At 48.0% G+C, this 10,000-nt stretch overlaps 1 protein-coding gene across 1 annotated transcript in view; it reads left to right on the plus strand.

The window, feature by feature from the left end:
- The first annotated feature begins 3,601 nt into the window (after positions 1-3,601).
- The window catches only part of LOC125041663 (P3 protein-like), a 17,161-nt gene continuing 10,762 nt past the window's right edge, over positions 3,602-10,000 (plus strand). The window contains exon 1 of the mRNA XM_047636816.1: positions 3,602-3,661. The gene's annotated coding sequence lies outside the window, so the exon portion shown is untranslated. The remainder of the gene's footprint in view (positions 3,662-10,000) is intronic.

Here is a 10,000-nt window from a genome sequence, read left to right on the forward strand (position 1 = left end):
GGGCATCTGACCTAGCAGTGTGTATCCTTTTTCTAGTGGTGTAAACACATTCCCTACAGAATCATCCGACTGTCTAGTATATGTGTTTGAAATTGCTAATAAAAAAATGTTTTACCTTCCATAACTCAAACTTAGATTTTAATAACTCAAATGCAAAGTTCACTCGGACAATTAAGCAAAATAAAAAATAAATCCATGCGCGTTAGAGAAAATATCTCGTCTAAATAAATGTTACGATAACAAACAGTCTGTAAAGGGTATATATTAATGCCTTAAACATATGGTTTAGCAGGAGTAGTGAAACGGACGGTTGGCTTAACCTCTTTTATTGAGAAGCGTAAGCAACACAGATATTCACACGGATACAAGTCTTCATAAGGCTTAGTGCTTGGTCCGCCCGGAGGGCGGGCGTGCTGGGGAGCGCTGCCCCGACAAGCAGTCGGCGGGTACTCTGTGAAGTGACTCTCTGAAAGGACTGAGCTGACCTGGGTCATCCTGAGCCTTAAGTACTGGTGGGTGCGTGGGGCACGTTGGGGCGCCTGCGGTGAAGCCACGCATACACGTGCTTCTGTACGCCACGTGGAAGCTATTTATACATACTTATACTGCCACCTACTCACGCCTTGCCCTCGAGGCGTCTGATATTTGCCTCAAGGGTGACCCAACCTGGCTGGTTCTTGACTTGTAAACACTTCGTTCTTGCGTGTGCTGTCCCTGATGCATCTTCGTGGCTGCTCGTCCCTGTCGTCGTCTTTATCTTGGTCCCTGGTAAATCCGTTCGTCCTCGACATCCACACGTCCTCGAAAGTCTCGCACAGGTCCTCCTTGACTTCGGATTCGTCCTCGTAGTCCTCGACCAGGCCTAACTCGGCGGCTTACTCGCCCAATGCACGATCCCGCAGATCTCATCCAGGTCCTTCGAGCTCCTGGAGGTTGAGTGGATCTGTGGCATCCAGGCAAGTTCACAGCATTATGGGTCGACTGGTACCTGCTCTGGTTTGTTCCTGGTCCTTCACTGGATCGACGGGCGTAATTATCCTAGTCTTTCTCGGTATCTGGCGATCTTCCGGTGACGTTTTTCACAGCGTCCGAAGGTGACCGTTTCTGCAGCAGGGACTCCTTCGGTACTATGACAGATATCGTGAACAAGATTATACACATAAGGGCCAAGATAGTAAGAGAAAAGAAAGACAACAGAGAAGAGGGGATGTTAAGCGCCACTAGCCGATTATTTATATAATTTGCAGTTTTTATGGTTGAATTTTCGTTATTTTCGTCTTCTCTTTTTTTTTTCATTTTGTGTTTTACTTTCACAAAGTTAAGGAAAAAAAAGGAGAGAGAGAGACGGTAACAGCAGTCCGCATAGACCTAGCCTGAACTGCTAACCGTCTCTGATAGACAGGAGGGTAATGAGAGTGAAAGTGACCTCACACAGACCGGACATGGGTGCCAAACACGGAAATTAATGTTCATTTTACACAAATGCAATAAACAAGTTATAGAAGTAATACAAAATTATTTCAAATACTACATTGAATTTAACATTTAATGATATGCGACAGAATGACGCACTAATGAATGGTGACATGAAACAATTCGCGAGCGAATCTTCTCGGGGAAACAATTCTGCCGAGGTAACATGTCAAGCTGCGCATACAGACTTCATTGATGGGGGGGTCTATACCCCAAGAATGCCGTACTTCATGAAGCGAAACGAGCTGGGAAAATATTAATAACCCACTCTTTCTGCGAGTCTGTGATGGGCGCTCATGCACTGAATGCTCTACGGCTATTTATCATGAATGACAACTCGATGGGATTTACCCCAAACATGGCAGCGACGTCAAGGGGGTGAGCGGGATGTGATTAATAAGAGAATCTCAATTCTAGCTTAAACCTTAGTCCTACATTATTTAACGGACATAACCGCGGGTCACACCGGCTCAAGCGCGGATCTTTAGGCATATACGCACCCCAAGTAATCAGGCATTCTGACACTTTGATAAGGGGAAGATCCCTGGCGCTATATAAAAATGTAAGTAATTCGCGTTACAAGCTCCGCTCTAGCGCCGATAGAACGTGTCACCAATGAACATGCAACGGATGCTACGCGTTGTCCTATAATGTAAGTCTGGAAAACAATATACAGGAAATGCTAGCGGTTCTCGCATTCATTTCACGTGTCAATCACTCAGAGTGAAAGTGGGGTCAGGTCACACAGCTGTCCAAGGCAGATGTGACTGATAGCTTTCACTCGGAGGTCAGGTCAAGACGGGAAATGGGTAGTGAGAAAGAATAATGATATGATGTTCATGAAAAAAGTAAAATTATGAAGGCGCTAAATTCGTTGCAATTGAAACAATATACTCTCTAATCACGAGAAAAATAAACAAATATGTAATAAATGAACGATTTTCCTGTTGTTTGAACCCATACCGTTGATCACACAGTAACCTCATCCTTTCACTGCTGAAAGGAAGAGGTCAGCAGTGGATAGCATACCATTTGCTGTCAATTAGTACTTTAACCTAACAAAACCAGAGCGAGCGTAACTGCACATACAGCTTAACACATTTATGGGGAAGATAAAAGAAAGGAAAAATGGTCCAAATATGTACTCACAACAGGTTCTGAAGACTTTTGCGTGTATGGAAGCGACTGGTCCGAGCGATACCAGATTTCGGAGACTGTGAGTCCATTGTTGTGTACCAAAAGGACACAACTACCACCCTGCCACCACTTATGTAAAGGGTATATAATAACGCCTTAAACATATGGTTTAGCAGGAGTAGTGAAACGGACGGTTGGCTTAACCTCTTTTATTGAGAAGCGTAAGCAACACAGATATTCACACGGATACAAGTCTTCATAAGGCTTAGTGCTTGGTCCGCCCGGAGGGCGGGCGCGCTGGGGAGCGCTGCCCCGACAAGCAGTCGGCGGGTACTCTGTGAAGTGACTCTCTGAAAGGACTGAGCTGACCTGGTAAGTAAGTAAAAGTTAAAAGAAAAGACCCGTTACCGGGGGGGAAAGAAGGCGGGAGAGGGGAAGGATAAAGGGGGGGATCGAAAAGATGATTTAGTAAGAGAAAAAAGAGTCGGGGCTTAACCCAACATGCGGGGTAAAAGTTGGGGGGCATAGCTGACCGGGAGGCAGAAAGGAGGACAAAGGCTGGAGAGGGAGGCCCCGCGCCATCTGTGCGCGCGTGGCCCTGGCATGGCGGGATTCGCCTGGCATGAGCGAACTCATGGGTCGGCGAGTCCACATGCCCGGGCTGCGGCGCGCACTCGGCTAACGGGAGGTTGGGAGCGGAGAGGGCGGCCTGCCAGGCGCCATCGGGGCCCCACCGTGCACGGACTTCTCGCCCATGGCAACGGTGGCGCCCTCGGCTAACCGGGAGACTGCGAGGGTGAAATACGAGTGAGATCGCTAATCAGAGGCTATCTCCCACGCCCGCGTCGAGCAGAGATTTCTCTCTGTCGGCGGCAGGACTTCCAGGGAGACGTGCTCTGGCGATCTCACCACGCCTGGATTAGCAACACTGGCCATGACATCTCCTCCCCCACTCGCGCGTTGCCACTCCTTACGGCAAAGGAGCCACGGTCATGGCAGGGTGCAGGCGGCAGATGTCACGTGTCGGAAATCCGAAACCAGTGAGATTGAGGTAAGGATTAGGATGAGGGACGCTTACGCTATGGGGGGGGGGGGTTTGGTTTGCGAAGTTCTAGCTTCGCCCGGGCCTTCTAGATATGGCCCGGCCTGTGTCAGCATTTTTACGGCTGTCTCATTGACTTGTCTGACACTCGGTGCTTACCGTGGCGGCGGGATTGCCAGCAAGCGCTCCTGCCGCCATGGTGTAAGCATTTCGCATAGCCTCTTTACCAGCACGGCGGCTGTTGTGGGCGGTCCATGTCTCAGGAATTGTGTATGGTTACAATTTTCTAGGTAGTGGACTAGTGTGGCGTTCGGCTCGCCGCAGTGCTTGCAGCACCATTCATCGCGTTCGATTGTTGGGATAATCTGCCATGCACAGTGGTAACCTAGGCGCATTCTGTGAAGAATGACTTCGGTACCTCTGTTGCTTACTTCAGAGAGTGCCAGTGGTTCAGAGCCTGTGGCGTCTGAGTACCAGCTGGCCGAGGGGGAGGTTCTCGTTTCCTCTCTGTGGAGCTGCCGTAGGAAGGTACAACCGACCAAGGCACACTTCTCCATAAGTAATTTTCGGCTCGGTTTTATCGTCATGGGATTTGGGGGCATACCCTTGCCAGCGGCGGCTAGTCTGTCAGCAAGCTCGTTCCCTCTGATGCCGATGTGGCTTGGGACCCAATTGATGATAATTCTTCTACCCTGAGCAAGAATTCTCTGTGCCATTGTGAGAATCGTGGTCAGTAGGTAGATGTTGTCTGTGGGTGAGCTGTGCTGAAGACAGTCAATGGCTGCCCTGGAGTCTGTGTGTATGACCACGTGTCCTTCCCTTAGGGACGCGTGGCCTAGGGCTATGGAAGGATGATGAGATGGGGCGTGGGCGAGGTTGAGGTTACGCACGGAAGAGAGAGAGAGGGGGGGGGGAAGGGAGTTAAAAACGGGATAGGGCTCTCTTAAGAGGGGTTATTTTAATTAGGAGATTAAAAGGGGGAGTTTTGGAGAAAACATCCACCATAAAAAGTACTTATAAACTAGGGGAATTAAACATGAATGGTAAATAAACTAAAAAACGTAAAAAACTTAATAAAATGTAACACAAGAACACAAGTAAAATTGAAAGCTTAAAAAAGGATAGGCAGCAAATTTACGCTGCTCGACATCCGCGCTCGCGAGACCCGGCAACAATCGCGCCGGAGCGTGATTGGCCGAGCTGTGGGGAACGCGGGTGCCGAGTTTATAGTAAAAAGCGCCGAAGCTTTTTTAACTTAAGTTTTATAAAAGTATAAGAATTAAAAATACGAACGAAACAAGGGAGGAGGATGGGTGAAAGACGTGAAGGAAGTATGAGAAGCACACAAAGGAAAAGATGATGCTGCCAAGCCAGGAACTGGCCCCTGTTCATCGCCTCGGTCTGGCGAGAAGACATCGCGGCCAGGGCCGCCCTTCTTCTCCTGAAGAAGGCATGGTCTACCCAGACGGGCAACCAAAACGCGAGGTTTGTAGTTGTTGTTTACATAGCCTCCTGCGCCAGGGAGAGGCACAGAAGCATTTCTCGTGATCGTGAGGTGATCGTGGGGACGACACAACTCGTCCCCAGCCCATAGTACAGATCCATGTGGGTGCTTTATTCTGATTGATCTGTAGCTTGTGTGCATTTGTATGTAATGTGGGTCTGAGTGCGTGTGTGTGTGAGAGGAGGGTGTGTAAGGGCTTTGAACAGGTGCAGTTTGGCGTGGGAGGCAGCTCATCTAATTGTCAGCACGCCATTGAAAGTAGGTCAAGCTGACGCTGACCCACTTTTCGTGGCGTTTGCTGCTCCCGGAACCGAGGCCGCGGACGAGTCCGAGCCCCGTCCCCCTCGAGGTCCGGGAGGGACTCCTGAGAGAGGGAGACGTGGAATTCTCGGGAATCGGCGGACCAATTCCCGATGTTTCCTAGTCCCCCGAGGTTCCCCCCAACGGGGAGAACAGCTAGCGAGGTAGCCCCCGCTTCGACCTCAGGGAGGTCGATTTGGAGGCCATCCTCGCTATCGGAGTCCCCCAGAATGGTGTTGTCATGGTGACCACGAGGGGGTGCGGTGGTCGCCGGGGGCAGTGGGTCTTTCTTGTCTTTCTTCTTGTGCGTGTTTAGTGGTGATGGTAGTTTGCGTTTGTGTTCGTTTGTGTTTTTTGTAGTATTTGGTTGTGAGCTTAGTTTTGGTTGGCGTTGTGGTTGTGGTTGTGGGAGTAGGTGTGTGCGGGAGGTAGAGGGCTGTGGTTGTGTGGTGGTCGCCGGTCTATCCTCGGTGTTTGTATTTGTTTGTGTGTGATATTCAGCTATGTATAGGTCTTCATCTTCAAAGATTTCCCTGGGAATCACAATGTTAGGGAGGTTGTTTCTTTGTAGGAGTACAGGGATAATGTCTGCGAATCTTTGTGCTTTGTATTTGGCAGCTATCAAAGCTACGTGTAGTATAGTTTGTATTTTAGTGTTAATGTCAGGTGTGAGAGTGTTGGTTTGGGGGAACTGAGGTGGGGGAGGCATTGTGGTTCTCGGGGGAATCGTGGGAGGTCTTGTGGTGATGGGTGTAGATGTCTGTAGGGGTTGTTGAACTGTTGAGGCGTATGTTGGGTTGGTGTTTTGTTTAAGTGCTTGTCTTTTCGTCTTCAGTATCTCTTTCCGTGTAGGGCAAGACCCGCTGACGGCGGCGTGCTGCCCCTCACAGTTGCAACATTTGGTGGGCTTGTTGCAAGTGGCGAAGAAGTGCCCAACTTCGCCATAACGACTGCACCTTTGTTCGTGTGTACATGTGTGTTTTTTGTGATTGTATCTGTAGCACTTCAGGCATTGATCAATCTGAATGAAGCACTCAGGTTCTATGTTATAGGTGGGGACGGATGTGTTAAACATCACGATCCCACGAGAAATTAGTTTCTGTGCCTCTTCAGGCGATGAGCATCGGATCTTGACGATCCGAGATTCAGGAGGTTTGTAAATGTCAACTACGGTGACATCGTTTTTGGCTGTAATTTCCGCCTGAATGGCCTCACACGATCGTGGCGGGATTGTTTTGTCGATCTTTTTTGCCACGACCGTGCATTTTGCCTTGGTTTCAGGGGAAGGAGTGGGTTTAAAGCCCTTAGCAGCGAGTTTTCTTTGGCCAGATGAGGAGAGGAAGGGGGTCATTTGTTCTGGTTTGGCTACAACAACTTTAAAACCGTTGTGAACTTTAAAGCAGTGCGTGACGGCAACCTCTGTGATTTCAAAGATTTTCTGGAGAGCCACCTCACAGGAGATGGGCTCCCCAGAGTATGTTAATTTGATCATGTGACCCATGATCGCATAGCGTAAGGGTGATGGTGATGGGAAATTGGGGGAAGGCTAGCAAAGCTAATATGACAGGAACGTGGAACGGCGGAAAGTGATTTAAAAAAAGGGAGGCACACTGAGCAATTAACAGTCTTTGTGTGTTAGGGCCGGTCGGGGTTGAACCCTGCCGAACGGGCGTGAACCCTTATATGTTCGGCCGGCACCTCGCAGTAAAACTGTCAATTGCCACAGTGCTTCGTGTTTTAATTGTAAGCACTCTGACCTACAGTTAAAACACTAGCTCCAACGTGAGGTAAGCGTGATAACACCCAAAGTTATACACACAAGGCCAAGGTCGTCTTTGCGTGGGGTGTCAAATGATCTCTCTAAGAGGAAACCCACACAAAAACCCTGGGACCTAGTGGTCCTGAGAGCCCTAGCTGACCTGGGTCATCCTGAGCCTTAAGTACTGGTGGGTGCGTGGGGCACGTTGGGGCGCCTGCGGTGAAGCCACGCGTACACGTGCTTCTGTACGCCACGTGGAAGCTATTTATACATACTTATACAGTCCGTGCACCATTTTCCATTCAGACATCATCCTTTGCTAAACAGCTGATCATGAGTTCTTTACCATGACTTTAGATATAGAAAAGTTAACGCGGCAACAATCCATAAAAATCATATGTTTTACCACACCGCAACTCTTTACCTGCCAACATATAACGGCCAATGATGCGCCCGTGAATTATATGAACATTTTGACGTAAATTTTCTTTCTAATAGTATACATAGACGAATATAAGACTGGAATAAGATTTGCTGATATAAAAGACTTGATCTAATATCACCTGTTACTGTTCGAACGTCAGCTCTCACAGGACAGAGGGTTCAGAAGGCCATAGTTCAGCCTCCTCCGCCCCTAGAACATGACGTGACGTACCGATTATTCACTGAATGGAGGCAAAAGTGGTATGTTTATGCTATTTCAGTGGAATTGTCGAAACTGCCGCAACCTATCCAGCTGGTACAACTGAGATGAAGTGGATGCTACTTCATCGGATAAATGTGCCACTGGACTCTTTGTTTTCAGCTGAGGATGTACTACAGCATATAACATTTAACATCTCGAAAGTGAAGCAGGAACAAGTGTAAGGATATCTGCGGGAGGGGGCCTCATATAATGCATCCTCGAAGTGATGATGCCCGAGAAGCGGGTCGAGAGAATAAGGGCCTGGATGGGTGAGCACTGTTTACCCCGTGGAAAAAATAAACAAGAAGTATCTGGGTTCTCTTAGAAGCCCTCAAGGAAGTGTGGGCATCTATGAGGTCGAGTGGTGATGCACTAAAGTATCCCTTCATAAATCTATCTAATCATTGTAAAGATCCATGGAGGACACACAAAATACACGTTCGGTCTTAACACTGTTTATTGGTGGGAATCCTCCCCTTATATATGCGAGGGAAAACAAAGCTATACAAAGTTTCGATAAAAAAAGAATATTTACAATACAATTTGTTTTGAGGATAATTTAAAACACTACATAACTGGTATAAAGTAAAACTTAATTATAAAAATCACAAATAATAAAACTGAAAAGATAAAACGAACAAAACAAATTATGACAGAAACATTACGATGAATAAAACCCGTCTTCTAGAATCATAAAACTAATAAAAAAAAATCATCACAGAACATAATGCAAGGTACAAAGTCAATGCTCGATAATTAACAAAAGAGGGAAAGGTACCAAAAACATTTGTGACTAGGAACCGAAAACAAACAAACAAACAGGCAAACAAGGCTTCTGTTAACTTACAAAAAAAACCCTATAAAGTGAGCAGGTAAGACAAAGTAATATAAAAATAACAAAACTAAAATCATGCTTGACAAATAAATTAAATTTAAAAACTAATAAGAACGGCACACTGGTAGAAAATAACAATAACTTCTAAGAGGCCCGACAAGAAAAAGGAATGGAAAAAAGAAAGACCATCACAAGGAGGCTTAAAGCTAGGCACAAAGGCTAGGAGAGGGAAAAGAAGAGGCACAGAGGCTAGGAGAGGGAAAGGAAGAGGCACAGAGGCTAGGAGAGGAAAAGGAAGAGGCACAGAGGCTAGGAGAGGAAAAGGAAGAGGCACAAAGGCTAGGAGAGGAAAAGAAGAGGCACAGAGGCTAGGAGAGGGAAAGGAAGAGGCACAGAGGCTAGGAGAGGGAAAGGAAGAGGCACAGAGGCTAGGAGAGGGAAAGGAAGAGGCACAGAGGCTAGGAGAGGAAAAGGAAGAGGCACAGAGACTAGGAGAGGAAAAGGAAGAGGCACAGAGGCTAGGAGAGGAAAAGGAAGAGGCACAAAGGCTAGGAGAGGGAAAAGAAGAGGCACAGAGGCTAGGAGAGGGAAAGGAAGAGGCACAAAGGCTAGGAGAGGGAAAAGAAGAGGCACAGAGGCTAGAAGAGGGAAAGGAAGAGGCACAGAGGCTAGGAGAGGGAAAGAAGAGGCACAAAGGCTAGGAGAGGGAAAAGAAGAGGCACAGAGGCTAGGAGAGGGAAAGGAAGAGGCACAGAGGCTAGGAGAGGAAAAGGAAGAGGCACAGAGGCTAGGAGAGGAAAAGGAAGAGGCACAAAGGCTAGGAGAGGGAAAAGAAGAGGCACAGAGGCTAGGAGAGGGAAAGGAAGAGGCACAGAGGCTAGGAGAGGAAAGGAAGAGGCACAGAGGCTAGGAGAGGGAAAGGAAGAGGCACAGAGGCTAGGAGAGGAAAAGGAAGAGGCCAGAGACTAGGAGAGGAAAGGAAGAGGCACAGAGGCACAGAGGCAGGAGAGGAAAGGAAGAGGCACAGAGGCTAGGAGAGGGAAAGGAAGAGGCACAGAGGCTAGGAGAGGAAAAGGAAGAGGCACAGAGGCTAGGAGAGGGAAAGGAAGAGGCACAGAGGCTAGGAGAGGGAAAGGAAGAGGCACAGAGGCTAGGAGAGGGAAAGGAAGAGGCACAGAGGCTAGGAGAGGAAAGGAAGAGGCACAGAGGCTAGGAGAGGGAAAGGAAGAGGCACAGAGGCTAGGAGAGGGAAAGGAAGAGGCACA

The sequence above is a fragment of the Penaeus chinensis genome, chromosome 31, assembly GCF_019202785.1.
Source record: "Penaeus chinensis breed Huanghai No. 1 chromosome 31, ASM1920278v2, whole genome shotgun sequence".
Lineage (NCBI taxonomy): Eukaryota > Metazoa > Arthropoda > Malacostraca > Decapoda > Penaeidae > Penaeus > Penaeus chinensis.